General features: G+C 41.9%; 1 protein-coding gene and 1 long non-coding RNA gene across 5 annotated transcripts in view; one reads left to right on the forward strand and one right to left on the reverse strand.

The window, feature by feature from the left end:
* Positions 1-2,819: 2,819 nt before the first annotated feature.
* On the reverse strand, positions 2,820-9,731 carry LOC148127084 (uncharacterized). Its single transcript, XR_015741456.1, has 3 exons — positions 9,630-9,731; positions 5,051-5,213; positions 2,820-3,107 (listed from the first exon to the last, which is right to left on the reverse strand). It is a non-coding gene; the product is annotated as an uncharacterized LOC148127084 (long non-coding RNA).
* A 2,515-nt stretch (positions 9,732-12,246) lies between these two features.
* GALNT6 (polypeptide N-acetylgalactosaminyltransferase 6) overlaps positions 12,247-25,357 on the forward strand; it is a 73,592-nt gene continuing 60,481 nt past the window's right edge. The window contains exon 1 of one of the 4 annotated variants that reach the window (XM_026714690.2): positions 12,247-12,582. The gene's annotated coding sequence lies outside the window, so the exon portion shown is untranslated. Of the gene's footprint in view, positions 12,583-12,780; positions 12,860-12,939; positions 12,960-25,357 lie in introns of those variants that run through there. The other 3 variants (XM_026714694.2, XM_087925294.1, XM_087925295.1) reach the window with 3 other exon arrangements.

The following is a 25,357-nucleotide window of genomic DNA, read 5'->3' on the forward strand; positions in this document are numbered from 1 at the left end:
AAACAAACAAACAACTATTCCTAGATGTACTAATCTACAAAAAAACAGATGGCACACTAGGACACAACGTATACCAGAAGAAAACACACACTAACCGCTACCTCAACGTCCAATCCCACCACCACCCAGCACAGATAAACTCCGTGGCCAAAACACTAATTGCCAGAACCAAACGCCTGGCAGACAAGACACACATAAAGACTGAACTATGCACCCTGACTAAAGTACTGACAGCCAACAGCTTCCACAAAAGCAAAATCACAGGCCTGATCCACAAAAACACACTGGACATAATGGAGACCTAGAAGATGAACAGACCTATGGAACAGCTGTCCTGCCCTATATAAGAGGTACTACAGACAAAATCAGTAAGATACTACACAGAAATCACATCAAGACTGCCTTCAAAACAGACAGAAAAATAGCAGCCATCCTAAGAAACCCCAAAGATAAAATTGACCTGGAAAGCCAAGGCATATATGAACTCCCCCCTGCATTATGCCCGGCCACATACATTGGACAGACCAATAGAAGAATAAGTACCCGCCTGGATGAACATAAAAATGCAGTAAAAAAGCTGGAACACACTTCCTCACTAGTCCAACACATGAAAGCCACAGGACATCGCATCGACTTCAATGGCACCAAAACCTTAGCCACTATAGAAAACCCCAGCTACAGAATTATCAGAGAAGCCATAAAGATTGAAAAAAGACCTGAAAGCATGAACAGAAGAGATGATTCCACCAGATTGTCAATTATTTGGAAGCCTGCACTCACAAACAAAAAAATCTCCATACCACAAGCCAGGCAAACACCTGGGAACAAACAGATTCCCCCTGATACCGCCAGCTCAAACACACCCCAACCAGGCACCCAGATGAAACCTAGCTTCCTAATAAATGATAGCCGTCCATTTACTCGAAGCCAAGCCGCACTAAAAGCCTCCAATACAACAACACAATGTTGCCAGCCAATCAAGACAAAAAAAGTTACAAAACAGACAGAAGATATTAGAAACACCAATCAAGCAGAACACAGCAAACTCCAAGACCAATAAACACAGACCAAGACTCCCAACCAATCAGGATGAAGAAAAAAACATTCTGGCACAGCAGTAGGCTAGCCCCAAATTTAAAACAGAAACGGCTGTGAAAGTCTGACTCACAGATGAACACAATACAGAAGCCTATAGGTCTTGGTGTGTTTGGGTCTTTATATGCAGGTCTTGGTGTGTTTGGGTCTTTTCTTGTGTAAGATTGAGAGCATCTTGGTAATGTTTTGACGAGGTCCCACTTGCCATCTTCAGGCTGGTGCTTTTGGCTTCATGCTTGTGTGAGCAAAGCGTGATCAGAGCTGCCGTCTCTCTATAAATACCCGTGAAAATCTACAAAAACATATATGTGTGTGTGTGTGCGCACATGCATGCACACTCACTCACACACACATATATATTCTTTCTATCATTTCTTGTTCGTTTTAATACTTCAATTCTTATTCGTTTTTAGCTTGCCTCCCATACATATATATGGTATTCAACTTTGTTCGGGTATTTTCCCACGTCATTATAGTTTTGTGTGTGTGTGTGTGTGTGTGTGTGTGTGTTTGTGTGTTTTCTGAGGTTCTCGCGGGTATTTGTATGTGGCTCTTTGGTTATTCAGGTTTTCTCCCACATAAGATTGGAAGTATCTGGGCAACGTTTCGATGAAGTCACATTCATCATCTTCAGGCTTGTGTCTTCGGCTCTGTGCTTCTCAGAGTGATGTGAGCTTGCTGCTGCTTCTTCCTTTTAACTGCTAGTGGGGGTGTGACTTGATTGGGTGGGGGCTTGGCTGTGTTCTGATTGGGTGGGGGTGTGTTCTCACTGGTAGGGGGTTTGGCTGTGTTCTGATTGGTTGGGGGGTTGGCCATGTTCTGATTGGCTGGAGGCGTGTTCTGTTCAGGTGGGGGCTTGGTTGTTCTCAGGTTAGTCTTAGTTGCTGGGGGATTTGAGCTGGTGAGCTGTGATCCTGCTGTTTGGCTTCAAGTTCATGGTCGTGCCACATCTTCATGGTGCATGTCAGTTCGCTTCATGTATGGCTCGGAGGGGTTTGAAGTGGGTAGTGATGCAGCTGCAGTGTGGCTTCTGGTCCATGGTCATGTCTCATCTTCTGTGTGGGTGTGAGATTGCTTTCTACGTGGAAGTGTGGTGGTGGCATCTTGTGTGGCCCTCATGGGTGTGGGTCTGGAGTCATTCTTCATGTTAGGTACTCGTCTGTTCGTGAGGGCAGGTTTCCAAATGGCTGGTAGGCGGGAGGTGTCAACTCGTTTGTTCATGCTGTGTGGGCGTTTTTCTATCTCTATGGCTTCTCTGATTATTCTGCTGTTGAAGTGTTTGGTTTTGGCGATAGTTCTGGTATTTTTAAAGTCAGTCTCATGTCCTGTGGCTTTGAGGTGTTGGACCTCAAAGCCTCTTCCCTGGTCCAGGGGAAGTGTTCCTTTAACACACACACACACATATATACATACATATATACATATACATACACACACACACACACACACACATATATATATATAATGGGCTCTTCTTCAAGGAAAAAGATTTGCACCACCTTGTGTCGATTAGAAGGTTTGCAACCAGATCTAATTCTTTTTCAGAGAATTCTTTTACTGTTATGCAGTAAAAAAATATACGTCCACAATGGATAAAACAATTTATTAGGACAACTGAAATTGTGAAATACATCTGCACTTTGCTTATATTATTTCATCAATACTAAAAGTAGCCCTGCAAATGAGGCCAAATCTTATCAGCTGACCATATAAATTGTGATGCAAGTGAGCTTTGAACCAGAGGTGTGTTTGAACCTGAAAGATGATGGTTAGCCAAGAACCTGTGAGTTCTCATCAGCAGACGTCTTTCCAAGATCCGATGCAGATTCACTAAAACTAATGTGTGTTGATTTTCTATTTTTGAAATCAAACTTAAGAAATACAGGCCCAAATGCATGTCCTGTTATGTCTCAAACAGTCTTCCAATCCTGTTTCTCCTTCAAGAGGCTTGAAAAAAAATCTGTTTGTTGTTTGCCTATGACTGGAAATAGGTTGTAAAATCTGAATTATATCTAGAAGGAACAAACAGAATGGGAAACTTTAGCAGTATCAACATAATTTATTCAGACCAACATATTCCTAGGGCACACTTTTATTCACACTATCCTTAAAAATAAAGCAGCAACAATCAAACAACTGCATTGTTCTATTTTCAAGTGATTCCTAAATAATCTGGCAGATTACAAAAGGCTAGTTAGCTAATTATATCACAAATGGTATAAGGGTTATCAAGATGGGGCCTTGGCTTGGATTTAGGATTATACCCTTGATTGTATAGGTTAGTCCTTTGCAACAGTCAGACACGTTAGTTTGGTTTCTCTACATTATTGACACACAGAAAAGGGAAATTCTGAAGCATCTGAAGAGACAAGCTTGAAATGTCACTGTTCTGCGTCAAACACCATTGCAACACAAAAACCTGTTTTGCTCAGTGCTCCAGAAAGCATTCAAACAAGAATAGAGTTTATAATATGGGAAGCTGCTGAATACCTATGTCTTTCAACAAGTGACAAAAAGCACTGCCTTTAGCTGCCAGATCCTCATGACCTTTGGACTTTAACTGCAATAAATTCATGTGACACTAATAGGGGAGAAAGTCCTAATTCCATTTTAATGGAAGTTAATGGAACAGTTATTTTAATTACTTAGAAAAATGAACAGTATATGTTTTAATTTTTCTTGTACATTTAAAGTTGTCATTTTAAAAGTTAATATTGAATTCTATGTATTGCCCCTAATTTCTGAACAACCGGATAGTTTTCATATTCTGAATTTACGATCTCTTATTTGTCATAAAAAACTTTTAAATGAGCAAAGTTCTGGAATAGTGATAGATAAGAGAAAAACTTTGTGGCTGGAAGATGACTGAAAACAGATTCCCTTTCAATCCACTGACATTTATCTTTCCATCATAGTCTAATGGGGGAAATTCCAGAGAGACTTTGTTAATAGAAATATAACCAATAAAAAAGAAGTTATTCTCATGCGAGGATGTGTGGAATTGGCTGTCTTGTCTGCTTGTAATGCAAACCTGTGAACATCTACCCAGCAATTATTCCATGGTGTTTGAAAATTCTTAATAAAACTAATTCTCTGTTAGGGAATAAATAATACAAAGAATTTCCACTATTATTCACCAAGAAACCAAAGTATGATATAATTATTCATATATATCACAAATTTCAAATAAAGCTTCTTTTTTATTGACTTTTCTGGTTTAAGAATAGATGAAGGGGTAATTTTATTTAAAACTTTAACTACCGGGGGAATACATATAGCACATCTCGACGAATAATGTAAAAATCACTGCCTTAGATGGTTGCAGTACTTTCTGCAATAAACCGCAACAATAACACATACAGTGGTGTCACTGCACCAACGCCAGCACACATTCATCCTTGCCTGTCAACGTCTGATGCAAGCATCTTACTTGTGGCGTTTGTGTGATGAATCATCACGTATGCTCCCTTTTGCTCTCATTGAGGATGCTCACTTGTTGGGATACAATAACGACAGGTTTGCTCCAGTGCCCTTCCTCCTGAGGTAGTTGAGGGATTGTATCTATCTAGTTCAGCCAAATTCATGAAAAATTGTTTTGAAAGATTTTCTAGGAAAGGGCACCTATACAGGAAAGGGCAGGACATTTGGGCTGTATGCTTATAAGGGTGATGGAGCAGCTACACAACCGTACTAAAGGTACCAGATGAAGTAAGCCCAAACATGTCATAGACTAAGTTAAGGGTCTTCAAACTTAAGATGCAAGATGCAAATTTAAGACTTGTGGACTTCAACTCCCAGAATTCCTGAGCTAACATGACTGGAGGAGGAATTCTAGGAGTTGAAGTCCACAAGTTTTAAAACTGTTAAGTTTGAAGACCCCTGGATTAAGCACACAATGGGGTGGAAGAAATGGCATGCTCTTACTACAGGAACCTTTATCTGATATAATATTTACCTTATTTGATCTCAATCTGCTCAGCTGCTGCTTAATTTAAATAACGTCCCAAAATCTTTTAGTTGGAAGCTCAGTGGTAAATATCTCCAGTCTCTCCTGCCTCAGCCTTGGGACCACCTGCTTAGATTTTCTAAGCAAACAAGCCCAGGTAGCAATAGTGTGTCTGAAATAACCAACAATAGAAGCAAAAAAGACAATTTAGTCAATACTATACCCTTTTCCTCAACAAAATATGTCAAATCTTGATGGTCAGACTTCGAACTCAATGCCATGGGGAAATGCCATAATTTTCCTTTGTGTGACATGATTTCACTAAAAAATATGACAGAGGCAAAAACATATAAAGGATGCTGCAGCTCGAAAAGGGCTACTGATAAATATTGAAGCTGTGTGACAAAAGTATAGTTTGTTAAGACTGTCTGGCAGCAAGAGAGAGTGAATAGACAAATGTAGAAATTCAGTGATGGCTCAGTCAATTAAGCAGCATATTTAAATAGCTTGGCCATTCTTGTTTTGCATGAATATTGGGAAAGTAAGACAAATGCTTCTGAATTTTGCTTTTGGATTCTTGAATCTACTAGCAAACACAGTTCTAATATTTAAAATAAATATATCATTCAGTTCACATACCAGCAATTAAGTATTGTGAGCAGAGTAATTTTAGAGACAATTTTATGACATAAATGATGAATTTACTGCACACTAGAGCTGGTATTCAGCAGGTTCTGACCAGTTCTGAAGAACCGGTAGCGGAAATTTTGAGTAGTTCAGAGAACTGGCAAATACCTCCTCTGACTGGAGATTTTACAGTATCCTCCCCCTGCCACGCCCACCAAGCCACGCCCACAGAACCAGTAGTAAAAAAAATAGAATTCCTACCACTGCTGAAGGAATTAACAATATATTTACCTTTAAATCAGGGGTGGGATTCTACCGGTTCTGTCCACTTCTGTAGAACCAGTTGCTATGAAAAGCATCAAACAGAGAGCATACATAGAACCGGTTCTATGTCTGCTGCTGTTTTGGCCCACCCACCCGCCTGGGCTCTTACCTGACCTTTATTTCCTGCGTTTTCAACTGCAGCTGCTTTGCGCGACACAGCTGCAGTTGAAAAAGCAGGAAAAAATGCTTTTTCAATTGCTGCACACCTGCGCGCAGCGCTGCTCAGCTGTCCAGGCAGCTAGATGACGACAATATACACACGCATGCAGTGCGCGTCAGACGTAAAATGTAAAATCACCTAACTGGTAGTTACACGGGTTGGATCCCACCCCTGCCTTAAATGACTCTGGGTGGCTTACAGCTAAAAACCCCAACATTTAAAATGAGTATAACAGATCAGAAGGCCAAAATACAAATTCCAAAACAACAAATTAGACCAAAAGGAGAAAAAAGGCAAAACAAAAAGCTTGGGAAAACAACCAAGGTGTCAATATTTTCCTGAAGGTTAAGATGGACTCAAATCTCTAGAGGAGAGATAATTCCAGATGATAAGAACAATAATAGAGTAAGTTACCAAGAACCAGTTTGGTGAAGTGATTAACGTACTAAGCTAGAAATTTGTAGCAATATAAACCAATTTTTGGATTTTGAGGTTTTGTTGTAATCTAAATGCTTTCAATTACGTGGGAATGAATTCTCTGCAGAAATCAAATCATGATGTGGCTCAAACTTTTTTCTTTATGACTGTTCAGCTACTTTCAAAGTCTGATCACATTTGTCTTTGATGATAACCTTAAGGACTATTTTGCAAATGTGTTGGAAAACAGAACTGGAGCTTTCAATCTGAAATGTCAGTAGGGCCTTGATCAGAAAAACTCAAATCATACCCTGTTTCTCCAACAATACGGCCTCCCCCAATAGGAAATCCCAGCATGTTTTATAGGCATGAAATGAAATTAAGCCCCTCCCCCCAAATTAAGGCCTATATTAAAACATGCGAAATGGGGGAATGGTGGGGGGGCTTGCCGTTAGGAAGTACTTTTGTTGCACACCCGGATATGGTGCTGCCTGCGTTGACCCAGATACGAAGTGCCCCACCAACGCTGAGGTCAACATCCAAGCCGTTGCTGCCTGCTCAAAGATGAAAAGAGGGGGGGGAATTAAGTCACCCCCGAAAAGACGGCCTAGCCATTTTTTCGGGGCTCAAAAAAAAAAATAAGACCCGGCCTTAATATATGAGAAACACGGTATTTGCATGACCTTATGGCAATAACATGGATGAATTTTATTGCAACAGTTATTTCTAAGAGCTATAATGAATTATGTAGGGAAGAAAAATAAAAAATCTTTAAGTACTGGAATCCACCAAAGATTCTGTGATACTGCTGTCACTGTATATCAATTAAATAACTTTTTCATATCTCCATCTACATTACTTCAGGGATACAGCCAGTCAACCTCTAACATTAGCACACTGGCAACAGAAAGAAACTGCCTAAAGCCCAACACTTAAAACTTTTCTTCTCAAGTGTTCATGACTTTGGAACACCTCCATCATAATATTAGTACTGCCTTTGTAATTTGTACATAAAATGATTAGAATAGGAAGGGCAGATAATTTGGATTGTTGCACCTGAATTAAATTTTGTTTGGTTAATAATTATACTAGATAAAACTTACCTTTCTTATATAAGAACATTAAACATTAAACCTGGAACCTATTAGTACTTCTAATTCTGGGCCCCTATCTATGGAGATTCTCAGACATCCAGGTTACGTTGTCCCAAAGGTGATTTTTTTTCAAGAGGCAAGTGGTTTTTCTTTTGAAGATGTTTCACTTCTCATCCAAGAAGCTTCTTCAGCTCTGACTGAATGGTGGGGAATGGAAGGATTAATACTCCTTGCACACAGCTGGTCATTTGCATTCTTTTTAGAGAGTCATTGCGGCTACCTGGAGGTTTATCTGTCTCCTCCTGAGTAGTGCAAATGGGTGTGAAGCCTTTTTGGAATTGCTGAAAAGACTGTGTTGTAGACTGGAGACAGACCATGTCATATCCCTCTCCCTCTGGTGAGAGAGGGCTGTTCAATTTTGACATAGATAGCCTCTTTGACCCCTCTTTCAAACCAGGAGCCCATACAAATTCAAAAAAGAAAATACTCTCTTTACACACACACACACCTACACACACCTACACATGTATCTGTACGTGTATATACTGTATATATGGGCATGTATGTATATGTGTGCTTCTGTGTATGTGTATCAGCCTCTCAAAGCAAATTAGTATAGTTGCTTCCCACAACCTTTTCTGGCCCTCAGGTTGGTCGCTTCCATCCTAGGCTGCCTGCATTTTTTTCCTTGTGTGGTGGAAATATTTCCAGATAAAATATTGGATTGCAGCCCCTTCCCTGTTTCTAGTTACTGAGTGTGCCACCGAAGTCAACATAGAGTCCAGAGGCATTTGTAAAAAGAAAGATAACCCAAGAGGTTGATATTCTACTTTACCGGAGCCAATATCCTGTTTAGGCTATAAAATCAAATCAATCTAAAAATTAAAAAGATTAGCGGAGGCAGGAAGCTTGCTGGATGCCAAGGAAGGGGACTCTTGGTTATTAGAATAACTGGCTTCTGTGTTAGGCTCTCTCAACTTCAAATAATTAATAAGCAAAGAGCAAGTTGCAGTACTTCTAATTCAGTAATTAAAATCTCTTCCAGCTCTAACATGCCATCAGAGACATGCAAGCATTAAAATTAATTTAGAAGTTATTAATATTTCCTGTTATTATCTGACCCATTAAACAAAGATGATCAGAAAATAAGACAGAATCTTCAGATCATTTGAGGAATGGTTGAAGAAAATGATTTATTCCAAATTTGATCATCATAATGTCCTAGCTCTGAAACTATGGTTAGTTGAAGATATCTTTGTTCAGTCAAGGCATACAGAGAAGAGTGAGAGAAAAACCTGTATGGATCAGGAAAGGGGCCCATAGACTGAATTTATTATAAACTTAATGTCATTATCCAGTAATCATGGAAATACATCTTCTAAGGGCAACTCAGCAACTACCAAAAATAAGATTGTGAGTCAGGAAATATTGCTCACATCTGTCTCTCAACAACCTCAAATATGCTAAATGAGAACACACCTCATTCCCTAGTGTTTATTTCCTTTATATTCCAAATTTAGAGTAGAACTTCCAGAAAGCTAATTAAAGAATAGCATCAGCTGGGAAGAAGCAACCAAAGAAAAAGAAATACTTTTAAGCGAATCCTTTTTTATAACTTGCCATTTCTTACTGTATACATTAAACCATCTTATTTATAAATTATGTCATTGTTTATTTCACATGGAGCATATCTATGCAGCCACCAGCCTTCTCCTTTAAATCTCTGGCACCAATTATAGGCTGCCCTAAAAGCATCTCACTTCTGTGCTTCATCATCTCTTGGAGTGGGCTTTTGACCATAGAAGGGAGGAAATCCCACCAAAAAGGATAAGGTGAGTGCTCCCAGTGAAGGAAAACTGCCTGCCCCATCAGAAGAAACATTATACAACTGTCTGCATAGTTTTCCCTCTGAAAATAATCATTCCTCCCTCAGCATCTGGTCTCAAGCCAAGTGCTCTTTACTTACTTTCTTATAGAAATTAAGCCATCAGAGCATCGTGGTTGCTGAATCATTTTCACAGTCAATGATAATGGAGCAGAGGAATACTACCTGAGTGGTTTCGCTCTGACCCTCCTGTTTTGAAGGAATGACTGGGCAAATGTACAGTTTGCAACATTCAGAATATGGAGGGGAGTGGATTCCCAATGAAATACCACACTCCCATTGGCCAGTTGGAAGAAAGTACTGATTGGCTCAAACTGTTTTCAACAATTTAGTTTGACATAGAAGTGGCCTTCCACTATTTCCTTTATCGATCCACCTTGCTTTTGTCTATTTTTCTTCAAGTGACTCAGCTTGCATGCGGTGTCTTTGAGTTAAACTGGGTTTTAAACATTATTTACTCATTGCTCTTCACTACATGAATGTACTGGAGAAGGGCTCCTTGAGGGCAGATTCAGAGCACTTATAATTATACCCACCTAATACAGGAGAGATAGAAATGGCAGCCCATCTGCTGTTATCATTTTATGATAGAGGCTTCCAATAAGAATTTCCTTCTTCCAAAAATTTTACTGACTTCCAAATTATTATCTAGACAGAATATTAACTGCTGGGTAATCTTATTTCCTACTAGGGCTTTGATCAAATGCTTACAACACTGACCTAAGATAGGGAATATATTCTCAATGTACTTACTTACATTTTAAGCTAAGTAAACATGAATGTATTGCTTACATCCGACCATTTATTTTAAAAATGTATATGGCTGCCTATATTAAGCAATTCTGGGCAATGCATCACAACATGAATCTTTAAAGATGGATGGTGGAAGGAGAGAAATGGTTGAAGTTTGCTACATTCCTAATCTGAAACATGAGAAAGAAACCAATTTTTAACAGAACCGGGGCTAGCCTTGCAGTACCCAAAAAACAGAACCCCTGAGGGGAAAGGTCCTCATGGGATTTTCCTGAGGAAAGTTAAAATTATAACTTGAAACATGATAGAGATTACATATTACTGCAGATGGGGATACTTTGGGTTTTCCTTTTCTATATACTAGGAGGCATTGGAAGAGAGACTTTCCCAGCAGTAACCAGAAACGTGTGCTTCCTGAGGAAGGCACACCATATTCTCCCTTTGTAGAACACACCGAGAGCTATGATGGGCTTGACTAAGGCCTGCCTATGCCACTATGGTTCCACCTGGTCAGGTAAAAGCTCCTGGGATGCCGAAAACAAGATTGAAAAACAACAGCATGGCTCCATTCTCTTCTTCAGTTGATCGCGAAAGAGCACCCTTGCTTAGACTGAAACTATCTTAAATGTAATTTCTTCAAAAGGCTGCTGCAGTGACAGCCACTCCTTTCTCTTCCTCTTACTTCATCAACTCTTTGCACAGACAATGGCGGACCTGCATTTACAAAAGTGTTTGCTCTGTTAGGAATGGAAAATTTGTAGCTGTGCAGCAATTAGTATGCACCAGTTTAGTGTAGTAGTTGGGGTTAGGGTTAGGGTTAAAAACTGAGTGACCATGAGTGCTAGTCCCGCTTTAGGTATGAAAGCCAGCTAGATTATTCTCTCACAGCTCAGTTCACCTCACAGGGTTGTTGTAAGAAAAACAGGAGGAATATTAGGTATGTTTGTCTCCTCGAGTTACAGGTACTCCTTGACTTATAACCACAATTAAGCCCAAAATTTCCACTCCTAAACAAGGACATTAAGTGGAGTGTTTGCCCCATTTTCAAATCACTGTAGTTGTTAAGTGAATCATGGTCATCACATGACCCTGAGATCATGCAACTGTCATAAATACATGCCAGTTGCCAAGAGCCTGAGTTTCAATCACATGATCATGCAGATGCTGTGAGGGCTGTAAGTGTGAAAACCAGTCATGTCACTTTTTCAGTGCTGTTGTAACTTTGACTGGTCACTAAATGAATGATTTTAACTTAAGGGACTACTTGTACTTATAAAGTAATAAAGATGAAATAAAATTTTACCAAATAAAATAAATTCCCAGCAACCTTAGGCAACGGGAGCTGCAGATTCTGGAAATTGACCTCCACCTACTCTACAAGGCACGAATTATCTAAGGTTGTCTTGATTTGTCATTGTATTATGATTTAAGTTGATGTGGTTTGTTGAATAAGCCAGACTAGGTCGGAAAACCCTACTTCACAACTCCCTCATGCCAAGCCCCACTGCAGTGCATTTGGTGCAAGTTAGCATGTTGTGCAAATCCTTTCCATTTGGTCTTTAAAGACCTCCACGTTTTCCTGACAGGCAGTAATTCAGCAGGTCGCCGGAGAACTGATTTAAAAAACTGTCTTCAGTGTGCAGTTGCTCAGATGTTAATCTACAAGTTGAGTCATGAATATAACGGCAACTTGGAACCTCTGTAGCCGAACCGCATGAGATTATCTTCCGAGTAAAGTTTACGTCCTAAGAAATGTGTGTGCGCGCCCAAAAACATTTGAGCATGTACTTTTTGCCCCAGACACCATGGCTGTTTGTGAACCAAGCCCTCACAACTGTGTAACTTCCTTTGGAGGCAGGAAAAAAAAAAGCATGCGGTTGGGGTGGTTTTTAAAGCAAACAACCCTCAGCAGCCCACCCTTCTTCTACCTCCCGCCGCTTGATCCGTCCGTTTATTTCTTGAACGCTCAAACCCGCACAATGGAGGCTGGGTGAGATTCCCGCCTCAAGATAAAGCGAGGTTTTAGGCTCCTCGTGGGTGACGTTAGGGCGCTAGGACCCAGCAAGCCGGAGCACGCTTACACCTGTGCCGAAGGCGGCGGAGTTCCCCACCGCCTCGCCTGAGGTCGGCCGCAGGTGAGAAGTCAGGCAGGCAGGCAGTGAAGCAGTTGTCCCTCCTTCCTTCCCTCTCTCCCTCCTTCCAGGATCTCGCCTGCTCCATCCCCCCTTGTTGCCGGCTTTGCGCGTGAAGTGCCCGACTTCTTCTTTGAGCTCTTTGCTGGGTGAGTCTCTTAACGCGCTTCTTTGTGTTGTTTCTCGGGGTCTGGCCGTGGCGTGACCTCTGCGAGGCTCGCCGGACTTCGGGGCTGGACTGGACGGCGCGCTGAGCCGGCAGGTTTAGCAGCGTTCCATTCTTGGAAGGAGCCGCGGTTATCTCGCGCCCCGGACGCGGGAGGGGACGGGGGAGAGAGAGAAACACGAAGTGTAACTTGCGAGCAAGGTCGAATGGCTGCGGCGTTTGGGGTGTTCGTATAGGTGTGGGTTTCACTGGAAGGAGAGGTAACTATTCAGCCTACTCTGGATAACCGCATCTCCCCCCCACCTTTTTTTTGTTGGCCTGTGGAGGGGGAAATCGGGATGGCTTGCAGTTGAGGAAAAAGTAAGTCGTTTTTAGTCTGCGTTACAGCTTAAGTGCCAACCCTTCTAGGTTGGGGTTTATTTTTGTTCCTTTATTACTTCCTATAGTACTTCAGCCTGCTTTCTCACTGCCATTTTGTTCTCTTAAGACAACTTTTCCCAACCGGGTGCTTTCCAGATAGGGTGCTTTCCAGATATATTCGGATAGTTAAGTTCCAGGAACTGTAATTTGGGGGAAGGCGGCTTGAAAATAACTCAAATACTGGGGTGCGGGGTGTGTGTGTGTGGTACCACTGAAATAATCCATTTTGGGTCACAGCCCATCAGAGGAGAGACTGGGGAAGTAGTTATCTAATAGTGCAGTTAAGTATTAAACTTGAAAGCCTTAAGATGATTGGAAGGAAGTAAAGGTATCTCCTGTGCTTGGTTGCTCAGCTCATTCTCTGAGAAAAACGCTGATTGTCCTTGTCTCTAACCCTGCTGTCACATCACAACACTACCTTACTGAGACCCCACCACTTTGGGTGACAGGCTTTTAAATGATACAAGCTGGTGCAAAAGAATGCTTAAGCTGAAGTAGAATAAATTCAAGGTGTGTGTGTGTGTGTACATGGTTTGCCTTGATTTTGAAGATGCTCAGTCGGATTAGATCTTGGATGGGAAGACAGGAAACCCTAGGACTGTAGATAAAACCGGGTCATTGAAAGCCGTCCTGGAAGAAGACGTTGGCAGGCCAATTCTATATTATTGTGAAGAAAAACACTATATGCTATGTGCCTGTAATCAAGCCCAGCGTAACTGGTGGTCTCTCTACCATTATAGACTCTAGGTATCACTTTTAGCTCTTTCAGGGCTGTGTTATTTGCCTTGAAACAGAGTCCATTCAGCCCCTCATTAATATCAACTGCCATGTGCATCTAAATAATACGTTGCAAGCTCAAAAGTCCTTCAGAATTCAAAAAAGTTACTGGACTGTGTCAGTGAAGGTTGAAAATCATGTAATTCTTTAATCTACAAACAATGAACTCTCGGTTTTGTAGCAACTGGTTGTAACTTCCCAGTGGCATTATGAAGCAAAACAAATTCGGGAAAACCAAGTTTCCATAAGAGATTTCAGATTTCTAGCAATTTTTGAGGAGGAAACACTTCTTGTATATATTATTATGGTAATTCTTACTTTAGGAAAACCATGAAGTGTAGGGAAGGTTGGTAATTATCACTACCTCTGTTAGAAAGGAAGTGAGAAAAAATAACCTGCTGGAAGCCACTAATCAGTTGAATGAAGCAAAATATAAAATGTAGACTTTAAGGTTCTACAGGAGAGACTATATGCTTTGGGATATATCTTGACTTCTCCTAGATGAATCACAGGATTGGGTGGAATTATTGTTTTATTGACTCTCAGCCTTCAACTCTCCAGTCATGATGGGAATAGAAATAATGTGTCATATCTGCCACACCCCCATTTTATGAGCAGAGAAAAGTTCCTCAGAGGCAGACATTCCTATACTCTACTGTATTTACAATATAGGTCACTAGAGGGAGACGGTGAGTTAAAGGTTGGGCTGAGCCTGAGCTATGACTTGGCACTGGAAACTTTTATAAGCAGGGGAAGTGTAGTTTGGAAAGCACAAAGTAAAAATAGCTATTTCAGGTCTAAATCTTGCTCATCAAAGGGGATGTTTGAACAGAAGCATTGAGAGAAGTTGTCTCACTTCCTCAAGGCTGCTTGCATAAAATGAAAGGAACCAGTTAGATCTCCGGCAGTAAATTAAGTAAATCAAAAGGAACAGAATTGTCAACAATGAAACAATCCGCTTTGCCTCTGTTCAAAGATTCAGCAGCTTCATCTGAAGTGCTTATCACAGTGTTCGCCCCAATTGCTGCAGTTGTAGAATGCTATTTAGAAATTGTGGGGATCCCACAATTCAACATAACACCCCCCAGAGCACGGAAGTAAACATTGTTAGTGAATAAAATAGTGGTAGTAGGTGCAGTTGTATAAACTTTCACATCCCCATTTAAAAAAAGTTTTAAAAAATGAATATCTTACCAAGGATGTAATCCAAAATTAAGGCTTTAATTACAGGTTGAGGCAGGGGCCGTGTTGGAAAGTGGACACTGAATATCAGCTCTGGCTGGTGAATTTGGGATGCTGCTATGAGTCATCCATGGCCCCACTTTGAGAACCTCTAAATTAATAGGTAATCCACATGGAGAAGGTAGCAGAAAGATGCATCACAGCAATGGAGAGTCCTTCCTCTTAAAAGTTAAATGTATAACTAACATAAAAAAGTGAAAATAAAGATCTGGGGCTCTAAGAATAACTTTTCTGTTTTGTGGAATTTTGTTTCATGTGAACCCAAATAACTTCCCCTTTTTAAATCTGTTTTTGGCAGTATATGTGTTTTAGCAAAGTGCATAAACAAAAGTAAACAGACTCATGTTTTGGTTCCTTCTAATTTTCTTGGTTGAACTTTCTAGATGGTTTGACATCTACACATTACAGGTACTCCTCCACTTACAACAGTTCGTTTAATGACCATTCAAAGTTACAACAGCACTGAAAAATGTGACTTATGACCGTTTTTCACACTTAGGTACAACTTTTGCAGCATTCCCAAGACCATGTGATCAAAATTCAGATGCTTGGCAATTGGTTCATATTTATGGTAGTTGCATTGTTTGGGTTTCATGTGATCAGCTTTTACGAACTTCTGACAAGCAAAGTAAATGGGGAAGCCAGATTCACTTAACAACTGGATTACTAACTTATCAAGTGCAGTTATCCACTTAACTGTGGCAAGAAAGGTCATAAAAATGAGGCAAAATTCACTTAACAAATGTCTTACCTAACAAGTTTTGGCCTCAATTGTGATCATAAGTCAAGGACTACCTATATTCCCAGAACATCATCTCTTGCCTATATAATTGATGTTAAAAATGATTCCACACTATTAATAATTTTTACAAAACAGTGGGTACTAATAATTGAGCCTCATAGTTATGATTATAAAACAGGTCACCATGGGAATATGGTGAATAAATATGGTGAATAAATCCCAACTATTAAAATATGAAGGACTCTGACTCAGTCCCTCTGATTTTGATTTCTCTGTTTAGTCTTCATGGTAACAGTATGGAAATGAGGATGGGGTTATTTCCAATTTGCTGATCAAACCTATTTCCTGGGGGATTTTCTCATGGTCTCCCATCCCTGTAGCTAGGTCTGAGTCAAAACCATCTCAGTGCTGTCACCTGCTGATCTAGTTGATTACTACACACTGCTAACTGGCCACTTCAAGCAGATTATGTTGGTTTGGTTTGTGACCATAAGTTTCTACCCCACATTTTTTTTATTCTGACAAGTACTCCTGATAGCTAAAACTTAAAAGTACAACCATTTATTTAAAATATTTTACTGGATGGTAAAGGAAATATTAAAATATCTAATAATGCCCTGTCAGAAGAAAGATATTTTTTATCTTTGTAAATGCTGAAGAGAACAAACGTCACTTGAGGAGAATCAAGTTATGTTTTTCACATGATTTGCTATCCTTCCCAAAAATAAGTCGTCTCTCTTGGCCACAGTCAAAGAGGATGCCTTATCATATCTTGAAATAATACGTAATCATGCTATCAGTTGGCAGGAGTGTCCAGAGTGAGGTCAAAAAAACTTAAGATAAGGCCCCCCAAAGTGCTTTTTCAAAAAGTAACTGGATTTGCTTTGTTTTGCTTGAAGACATTTCACTTCTCATCCAAGAAGCTTCTTCAGTTCTGAACATTTTGGTTCAGAAGTGAACCATTTTTGAACAAAAAAGTCCAGTTGCCTCTTGAAAAAGCACTTTTGCAACTGCCATGACTTGGATGACTGAGAATCTCCATAGACATTAAGATGGGGGCCATTATGGTGCAATTAAGCTCTGCCTGTTTTTTTATATCTGTCACCTGTGCAATAAAAGGGCACATGGTGACCACCATGTTCTGTTTTTTTAATCAAGTGGATACTCCTGTTAATCGTCTTCCATGTGGTATTTAGATGACATTTTGTCTTTCATCTTACCTGTCAAATTCTTTTGGGCCATTATTGATGTAGGTAGGAGTTTTAATGTCAACAGCTGTTGACCCAAAATTCAACAGAAATAAAACACTACTTGAGAAGGAAGATAGCTGTAATCACAATAGGCAGAGGCTGATGTTTTATGAGTACATTTTGAGCTATCTTGAACATCATTGTTGTGACTAAATCTAAATTAAACACTTGCCTAAAAATGATTCACATTTTTTTACACAGATGATCGCTAACTTGACAGCATCATAATATACCTCTCCCAAGATAGTTACTTTAATATGAATGTGACCAAACCAGCTTTCTAGTGTAATCCTGAGAAACAAAGTCCAAGAAATTTGGAAGTGTTGTCCCGGATTGGGGAAATATTTTTGTTGGGAGGGGAATATATTCAGTTATATGGATGCAAATTTATATATATTTGTGGGAAATGAGTGCCATATGTATATGACCCAGTCTAATCTGCAATCCCGTATGCAACTATACCTGAGAATCACATTTAACAGAGTTTGCACGTGCCAAATTATGGTTTAAAACATGGTTTGCTGAAAAGGCCATAGTAACCTGGTTCATGCAAGAAGCTAAGCTACAAACTGATTTATGACTCTTGATGATTAATTTACTACTAGCTGAAATGTTATTTCTTTTACAACATTTATAACCAATTCCCAAGGACTCTAAGCAGAGTATGATAACTCCCCCACCCCCAAAAAAAGTCAAATGCATAATAAATAAGTAAATTAGAACAATGTCTGAAAGGAAAGGAAGGAAAACTGGAAGTCAGTTGTGCTGTCAAGATTCATATGAGGAATTAAAGCCCAATTTAGCAAGATGAATAGGGAGACCTACCTTCCAAACTCAAACTTCCCCAATTCAGAAATGACAAAATGCCATTATCTAAAGAGAATGAAGGAAATCCAATCTTGCTGGAATTGATAAGGAAAATTAGGGGTGGCAACTTTTTTGACTCCCCAAAAGAGCAAACTTCTCTACCTATTTATGCTTCTTTATGAGAAAGACTAGTTACATACAATCAGTCACTTTTTGAGTGTACATTTGGAGTTACAAATCCTCAGGCTAGTTCCCTTGATAATGAGATAATGGGGATTAAATTTAAACCCATCCGAATTAAATGATAATTTCAACTCTAGCAAGGCAGCCTGCTTCTAAGATGTATCTCTTAGTAATCCAGAGATTATGATATCTTAAATAAAACTGATGCTTTATTGTATTTGATAAAATACAAAATTTGTTGGTTTGCTTCCCTTTTTGCTGAAGAGGGAATATCATGCAAGGAACAAATGGGGAATGGCAGGGAAAACAGGGAAATCTTCACCAATACCTTGAGCTCTTGGTTTTCATCTCTTTCATAAACATGTATCAGATTGCCAAGTCATCATTTGGTTTCTTCGGTTTTAAATAGTAATCTTAGAATGCATTGTAAAGCTCTTTTTTTAATGTAGCATGGACAGTTCTGAGTTGTTCAATTATCTATGGCTTCATGCAATGTTTGAACCAAGTCTTGAGTCTAATGAAAATAATTCTGGTGTAGAATCATGAGGAAACATTTAGAACAGTTGTAGTGTCCTAAGGCAGGACCAACAGATGCTACCTTTCAGGTGTGTTGGGTCACAACTCCCACAATCCAAGATCACATGCTTGCTATAGGAGCCTTCCCATCTAAAGAGCACACTTGCCTAAACCAGGGGTGGCCAACCTTGGCAACTTTAAGACTTGTGGACTTCAACTCCCAGAATTCCTCAGCCAGCAAAGCTGGCTGAGGAATTCTGGGAGTTGAAGTCCATAAGTCTTAAAGTTGCCATGGTTGGACACCCCTACCCTAAACTATCTAAAATCTCAAATGCTGTTGCCTGTGTTTTTGATTGTACTAAATTACTTGCTAAAAAGAATTCAAGAAAGGAACAATATTTTAATTGCATAGTTACAAATTACTTTATATTGCATATTGCATATTTCTTCCTGGTCATAATCATTCTTGCTATAGGCAAGATGGTAGCAAAATAGGGTAAAATTATGTGGAAGAACCTGCTCTTTTACCACCCACCCCAGCTCCTTTTCCAGTGTGGGAGCAAATTGACCTTTGAAATCGGGGCAAATTCACACACAATGTTTTGCAAATGTGTTTAACCTGTTAAACAAATGCCCAGAGTCTAGGTGTTTAATGCTTAAGTTCTTGAAAGTGAAAGTAATTTGTATCAAAATAGACCAGCAATATGGAAATTGAATTTAGTGACAGTATGTGCTCACATACACAATATATTAAAGAGAGCTGTTGCTTAAAAAGATAATCTTGGAACGTAGAAGGTACAAGCAATTATCAGCTACTATATAACATTCCACCCTGACTGGAAGTTTTCCATATCAAAATTTTTTTTTGCATTATATATATAAGGTTCTCTATTGGAGACCTTCCAGATGTATGCGACCAAGCCCCATAATATCTCAATTATGGAAACGCAGCACCTCAAAAAGGCAAAAAAACTGGCAAAGATAGTTTGGGGTTCATCCAAACTTGTAGAGTTGGATTGCTTAATCTCCTTTTGCACATTTAGAAAGACTTTAAAGTACATCTCTAATTGTTCATCGCCTTAATTTGTCTTTAATATTATTTGTGGGTTTTTTTCTCTCCAAATAACTTCAGTAATTGATAGTATATAAAGTAGGCATATTAAACATTCAGGTCCCTAAACAGCAACAAAAAATGTAGGAGTTTTCCTGCGCTTTAGCCTGTTTGCTTGTTTGCAGCCAGGATAGAAAGCCACATGGATGAATTAAACATACGTATGCTTACATTTATACATTGTGCTAAGCCAAAATCGTTATGTTAAAATAGGACGTGAAAAATTAATAGACTTTCCAGAAGACATTGGCTAGGAACCACCAAGTAATTCTACTAGCACTAATAAAGTATATTCACATATGAATTTAGATTGAGACTGGCTCATTTTATCAATAAAGATTAAATGGGGTAAAAATGATCTTGCATGTTTCTTAATGTGAAACAAAGTCTTTGAAAGAAATATTTTAAGTTTAAGTTTATTGCAACAGACACACCAGATGCTATGACCTCATTTTCCCCACCTGATACCTTTTAGATGTGCTGGAGTACAGTTTGTGCCATCTGCAGCAATAGGGGCACAATGAAGACAAAAGCTGATTAAAGAAGCTGGTGTGTTAACAGGGCTGGGAAAACCACAGATACTTTTAAGCACTACTGATATTACAGGTAGTCCTCGGCTTACAACCACAGTTGAGTCCAAAATTTCCACTGCTAAGCAAGGCAGTTGTTAAGTTTTGCTATCATTTTACAATCTTTCTTGCCACAGTTAAGTGAATCATGTGATCATTAATGAATCTGGCTTTCCCCACTGACTTTGCTTGTCAGAAGCTGGCTGTGAAGATTACAAATGATGATCATGTGACCCCAGGACAGTGCAACTGTCGTGAGTACATGTCAGTGGCCAAGCGTCAGAATTTTGATGCTGCATTGGTTATAAGTGTGAAAATCGGTCATAAGTCACTTTTTTCAGTGCTGTTGGCACTTTGGTCACTAAATGAATGATTATAAGTCAAGGACTACCTATATTAGTATAGAGGATAAGTTTACCTGATTTATTTTTCTTTTAAGAGTCTAGATTTCTAGTTAGGTTCTCTCAAAACCCAGTTGCCCTTAAAACGTTGGCATCCCTGCATTGAAGGTACCTATAATGCTTGAGGTAAAAAAAATTGAAATTATACTCTTGGAAGAAAAGTGCATCTCTGGGCAGGGGTGGGCTTCAAAAATTTTAGCAACGGGTTCTCTGCCTGATTGCTGGGTGGGCGTGACCATAGCATGGTCTAGTCAGCCTCCCGCACCACGGCAGGAGGGGGGCATTTTTGTCCTCCCTGGGCTCAGGAGGCTTTTTTCAGGCCTCCAGGAGGATGAAAAGGGCCTCCCAGGGCTCCGGAGGCTCTCTGGAAGCTGGAAACAGGCCCATTTCCGGCCTTCCCAAACTTCCGGGAGGCCTATTTTTCACCCTCCCTGAGCCTCGCAAGCACCTTGCACTAACCTGCATCTAAAAAGGGGCCGTGTGGGGCCTCCTGGGTGGGGAGGGGAAGGGAGGGGCCATCCACGAGTGGGATTTGGGGATTCTCTGAACTGTACAGAGTCTTAGAGGATCTCCTGAACCCCTGCAAACCCTCAGCAGCCAACCCCTGTATCTGGGGACATTGTAGTTATTTTGTAAAAAGTATTGAGTAAGATGTAAAGCATTGGGAGCTTTTTCCAATGTTTATATTTCACCTCTCAGGTAAATAAAATCTTCACTGTCATGTTTGGTAAAAATGTGATGTAGATATATCATTTTCATTTCTGTGAAATTTCCCTATTTCACGTTATTATTTCTAGCTTAGTGCTTTGTAAAGGACAGAAAGATGCTTACTGCACAAAGCTCTTCAGAGTACTGAAGCTAATAAAAGAACATTTTAACATTCTGCCTACACTGCTTTAATTAATGGATTACTGATGCCTTCTTCATTAGTATTTCTCTAATTGTTCCTTTACCTGTTGTTTGAATTTCAGACAAAGTATTCATGTACAGGTAGTCCTTGTCTTACAACAGTTTGCTTAGTGACTGTTCAAAGTTACAGCAGCACTGAAAAAAGTGGTTTATGACCATTTTTCGCACTTATGCAGCATCCCCATGCTCATGTGATCAAAATTCAGATGCTTGGCAACTGACTCATATTTATGACGGCTGCAGTGTCCCAGGATCATGTAATGCTCACCTTTTGTGACCGTCTGGCGAGCAAAGTCAATATAATTAACTTTATAACTAATTTTGCTAACTTTACAACTGCAGTTACTCTTAACAATTATAGCAAGGCAGGTCATAAAATGGGGCAAAACTCACTTAACAAATGTCTCGCTTAGCAACAAACATTTGGGGCTCAATTGTGGTCGTAAGTCAAGGACTACCTGTATGTAAAATCAAATGTGACTGCAAACTGGACTGGAAAAATATCCCGGAATAAGACAGTTGCCAAATTACTTTTGTTTACGGTTGCCAAGAAAAATGCATGGTTGTGTCCATGAATGTCACTAAAACTAGAGCTTAATGCTGATGTGACTATTACTTGCTTTTCCTGATATATAAATCTTGCTTCTTATGCTCCAGCATGACAGGTCCAAATTGTTAATCTCTGCATCAAGATGATGCTTTCGACTCACTCTATTCTTAAAGATCATAAGCCCTGAACTTGTGCTCTCAAATCCTGCATGGGTGGTACCATTTTTGGAGCCCTGTCATGGTCCTAGGTAGAATGGATTATATCAGGCTGGAGGGATAAATGGGGCGTTGGTTCTTGCCTGATACGCTTCTTTTCATGGAGCTGTCGAGAGCGTCCAGGTTGGGAGGAGCTCCAGTCTCGGCTCTCACAGGCTGAGCTTGAAATTGAGGAACGCCCCTCACCATCACGTGGTCCTCGGGCGCTCCCCAGGTTTTTGCGCAGACGAGAAGGAAGGTCCTGTTCTCATCACACTCAGGAAAAAAATATATTAGATTGCTCGGTCGAACAGCAAGGTTTCCCACCAGACGGCCTACGGGTGGGGCTGGACGCTCTCGACAGCTCCATGAAAAGAAGCGTATCAGGCAAGAACCAACGCCCCCTTTCCATAGAGCTGTCTCGAGCGTCCAGGTTGGGACATACCAAAGCTTGGCTAGTCCTGCGGGTGGGCCCCCGTCTGGTATAGAATCTCTCCTGGAACCCTGATGACCCGCTGGAAGGCATGCCCAACAGGAGAACCCCCTGGAGATTGGAATGTCTCAACAAGGGGGCCTAAAGAGGAGGTGGAGCTGTCCAGAAGGCAGTCCCGCCAAGGAGGCCAACAGATGTGTACTGGAACCGTGATTCAAGAGACTGGGAAGATCGACCCGTGTTGGGAATTCTCCTGGGAGAACCCTAGGACAGAGAGGTGGAGGGGAGGCGCAGAGGAGCCCTAAAACTAGAGACCGGGGAACACGGCAATGGACTACCTCCATGACCCGGGAGAGAAGGAGGGGCCCCTCTGCTAGGATCAGGAAGGCCCCGGGAAACCAATTGCCTGGACGTAGCGAGTTCCCAAACAGCGGCCTGTCCTGGGGGAGCCAGATTCGGTTCCGCCCAACGGCGAGGCGGACGACTTTGCTCAAGGACCCAGCTGGCCGAGGGCCGCCTTGTCTAGGGATAAAAGTAGTAGTGAAGGCTAGAGATCTGTGTGAGGACCGGGAGCACAAGGAGAAACCCCAGCTAGCATTGGATGGGGTAGATGTGTTGCCGACCAGTTGCCCAGGGCAGGGTGAGGAGGACAAGAGTGCTCCTGGGGTAGGAGCCTGTTGCAAGCAGGGTTAAAGGTCGGAGTAGAGATTGGCCTTCTCGCACTCCTTCCTCTCTCCTTTTTTTTTTTTTTTTAAAAGCAAGTGCCTGGGGACGACTGCATTATCGGAACGACGGAACGAGCCTCTCCCGGATCCCGGGAGGGCTTCCTGGAAGAGTTACCTCCAGACCCATCCGGCTCCGATCGGTAGGGAGATCTGTAGGGAGAGGATCGGTAGTATCTGGAAAAGGAGGAGGAACGGGAAGAACCCTGGCGAGGAGAGGGAGAGGAACCTCTGAAGTCAGACCTCCTAGAAAGGGAAGGGAGATACTTGCGCTTGTTCTGGGTCTTGGCCAGGAATGGGTCGAGAACCGGTCCAAATAGCTTCCCCCAGAGATGGGGGCTGATGCTAGCTTAGCCTTGTTTTTAACGTCCACTTGCCAGTGGCGGAGCCAGAGTAGACGGCGGGCGGTGACCTGGGACGAAATGGCCCTGGTGGAAAACTTTGCCGCCTGGAAGGTGGCGTCTGCCGAAAACTCGGCTGCGGCCAGGATCTTGGCAATGTCCTGGTGCGCCCTGAGATTGGCTGCGGGAACATGCTGCTTGAGCTGCTGGAGCCACTTGATGGAAGACCTGGTGAAAAAGACGCGGCAATGGAAGCCCTGACTGCCCAGGCGTCAGAGAGGTGAGCCAGTTCAGCTCGTTTGTCCTCCGGGCTGGAGAGCCTCGAGTGAGTCGCTGGGAGTAGAGCGGGAAGCCAGGCCTACCACGGGCTCGTCCACGGGGAGGATCGAGCAAGGTGGAGAACTGCGGTTCCAGGTTAAAAAACGCTTGTCCTGGGCATTGGGGGAGGAGGGGGCCCGAGGAGGCCAACTGCCTAGAGACCATGTCTGAGAATATGGGCGGGACAGGGATCACCTCAGTTTCCACCATGGGCTGAGAGAAAAGAGAGTCGGGAGGAACCCCTGCCGCCGCTGGGTTGGGTGGGGAGGGGTTCAGGCCCGAGGTAGTCCTGGCTTTGAATAGGAGGGACGTAAATAGGTGCGGTTTAAAGAGCACTAAGAACGCGGGCTGGCCTGGAGAGAGGCCCTCGTCCTCCGACATGTCCCCCTCTAGAGGGCCTGTTCCCGAAAAGAGTTCGCTGCCTATGAGGGACCCCATGTCGAGGTCCTGCTCGTCCCCAACGAGGGTAGGGTCCCGGGTTCTTGGGCCTCCATCCCCTCCATCTCCAAAGGTAAGGTTAAGTCCCCTTGGGGAGTTGCCTGACCATACGAGGCCGCTGATCCTAGGGCCTCGGGGCCGCAGGCCGAGGAGCCAGACTGGCCAACTGCTGCATCTGTTGCGCTACCCTTTGCCGGATGGCCAGCTCCATAGCCTGCATCAGGTTTTCGGGTATTTCCACCATGGGGGTGGGTGAAACTCCTCCGGTGCGGATCTACAGCAGTGGTGGGCAAGGTGACCTCAGGGGCCTGTCCAGGCTGTGAGGAAGAAGCAGAAGCAGGAGAGGAGGGGAGAGGAGGATGGGTGGAGGTTGATGGAGCGGAAGGGTCCCGGGACACAGAGCTTGACTCATGAGAGCGTCTGTCAATCTCCCTTCGAGGGCCCTGTGTCGCCTGAGGGCATCCCTTTGGGAAGCTTTGGATGGTTCCTGTGCCTGTTTGCGCAGGTGGTGGGATTTAGCCTTGGCCTTCAGAGAAGTGCCACGAGAGGTATTGTCGTCTGCCATCTGGAGAGGAGAGAAAAAAAGGGAAAAATTTTTTTGGTTAATGCGAGACGGTTAGCGGGTCTGGGTACGGCCTAAGCAGAGGCTGGAACTCCCAGTGCTCGTATCGCACCCTCTTTTGTCAAGGCAACAGAGTTGTTCTGCAACGTGTTGGGAAGTAGGGCCTAGCCCGGGGCCAGTCAGCCAGAATAAACGCCAAGCTGTCCCTGCCGGGCGAACCGGGAAGGGACATGGCAAGCAACTAACTCCTTTGTTGGATTGCAAGGTATTTGA

The sequence above is a fragment of the Pseudonaja textilis genome, chromosome 2, assembly GCF_049901715.1.
Source record: "Pseudonaja textilis isolate UNSWEBS1 chromosome 2, rPseTex1.2, whole genome shotgun sequence".
Classification (NCBI taxonomy): Eukaryota; Metazoa; Chordata; class Lepidosauria; order Squamata; family Elapidae; genus Pseudonaja; species Pseudonaja textilis.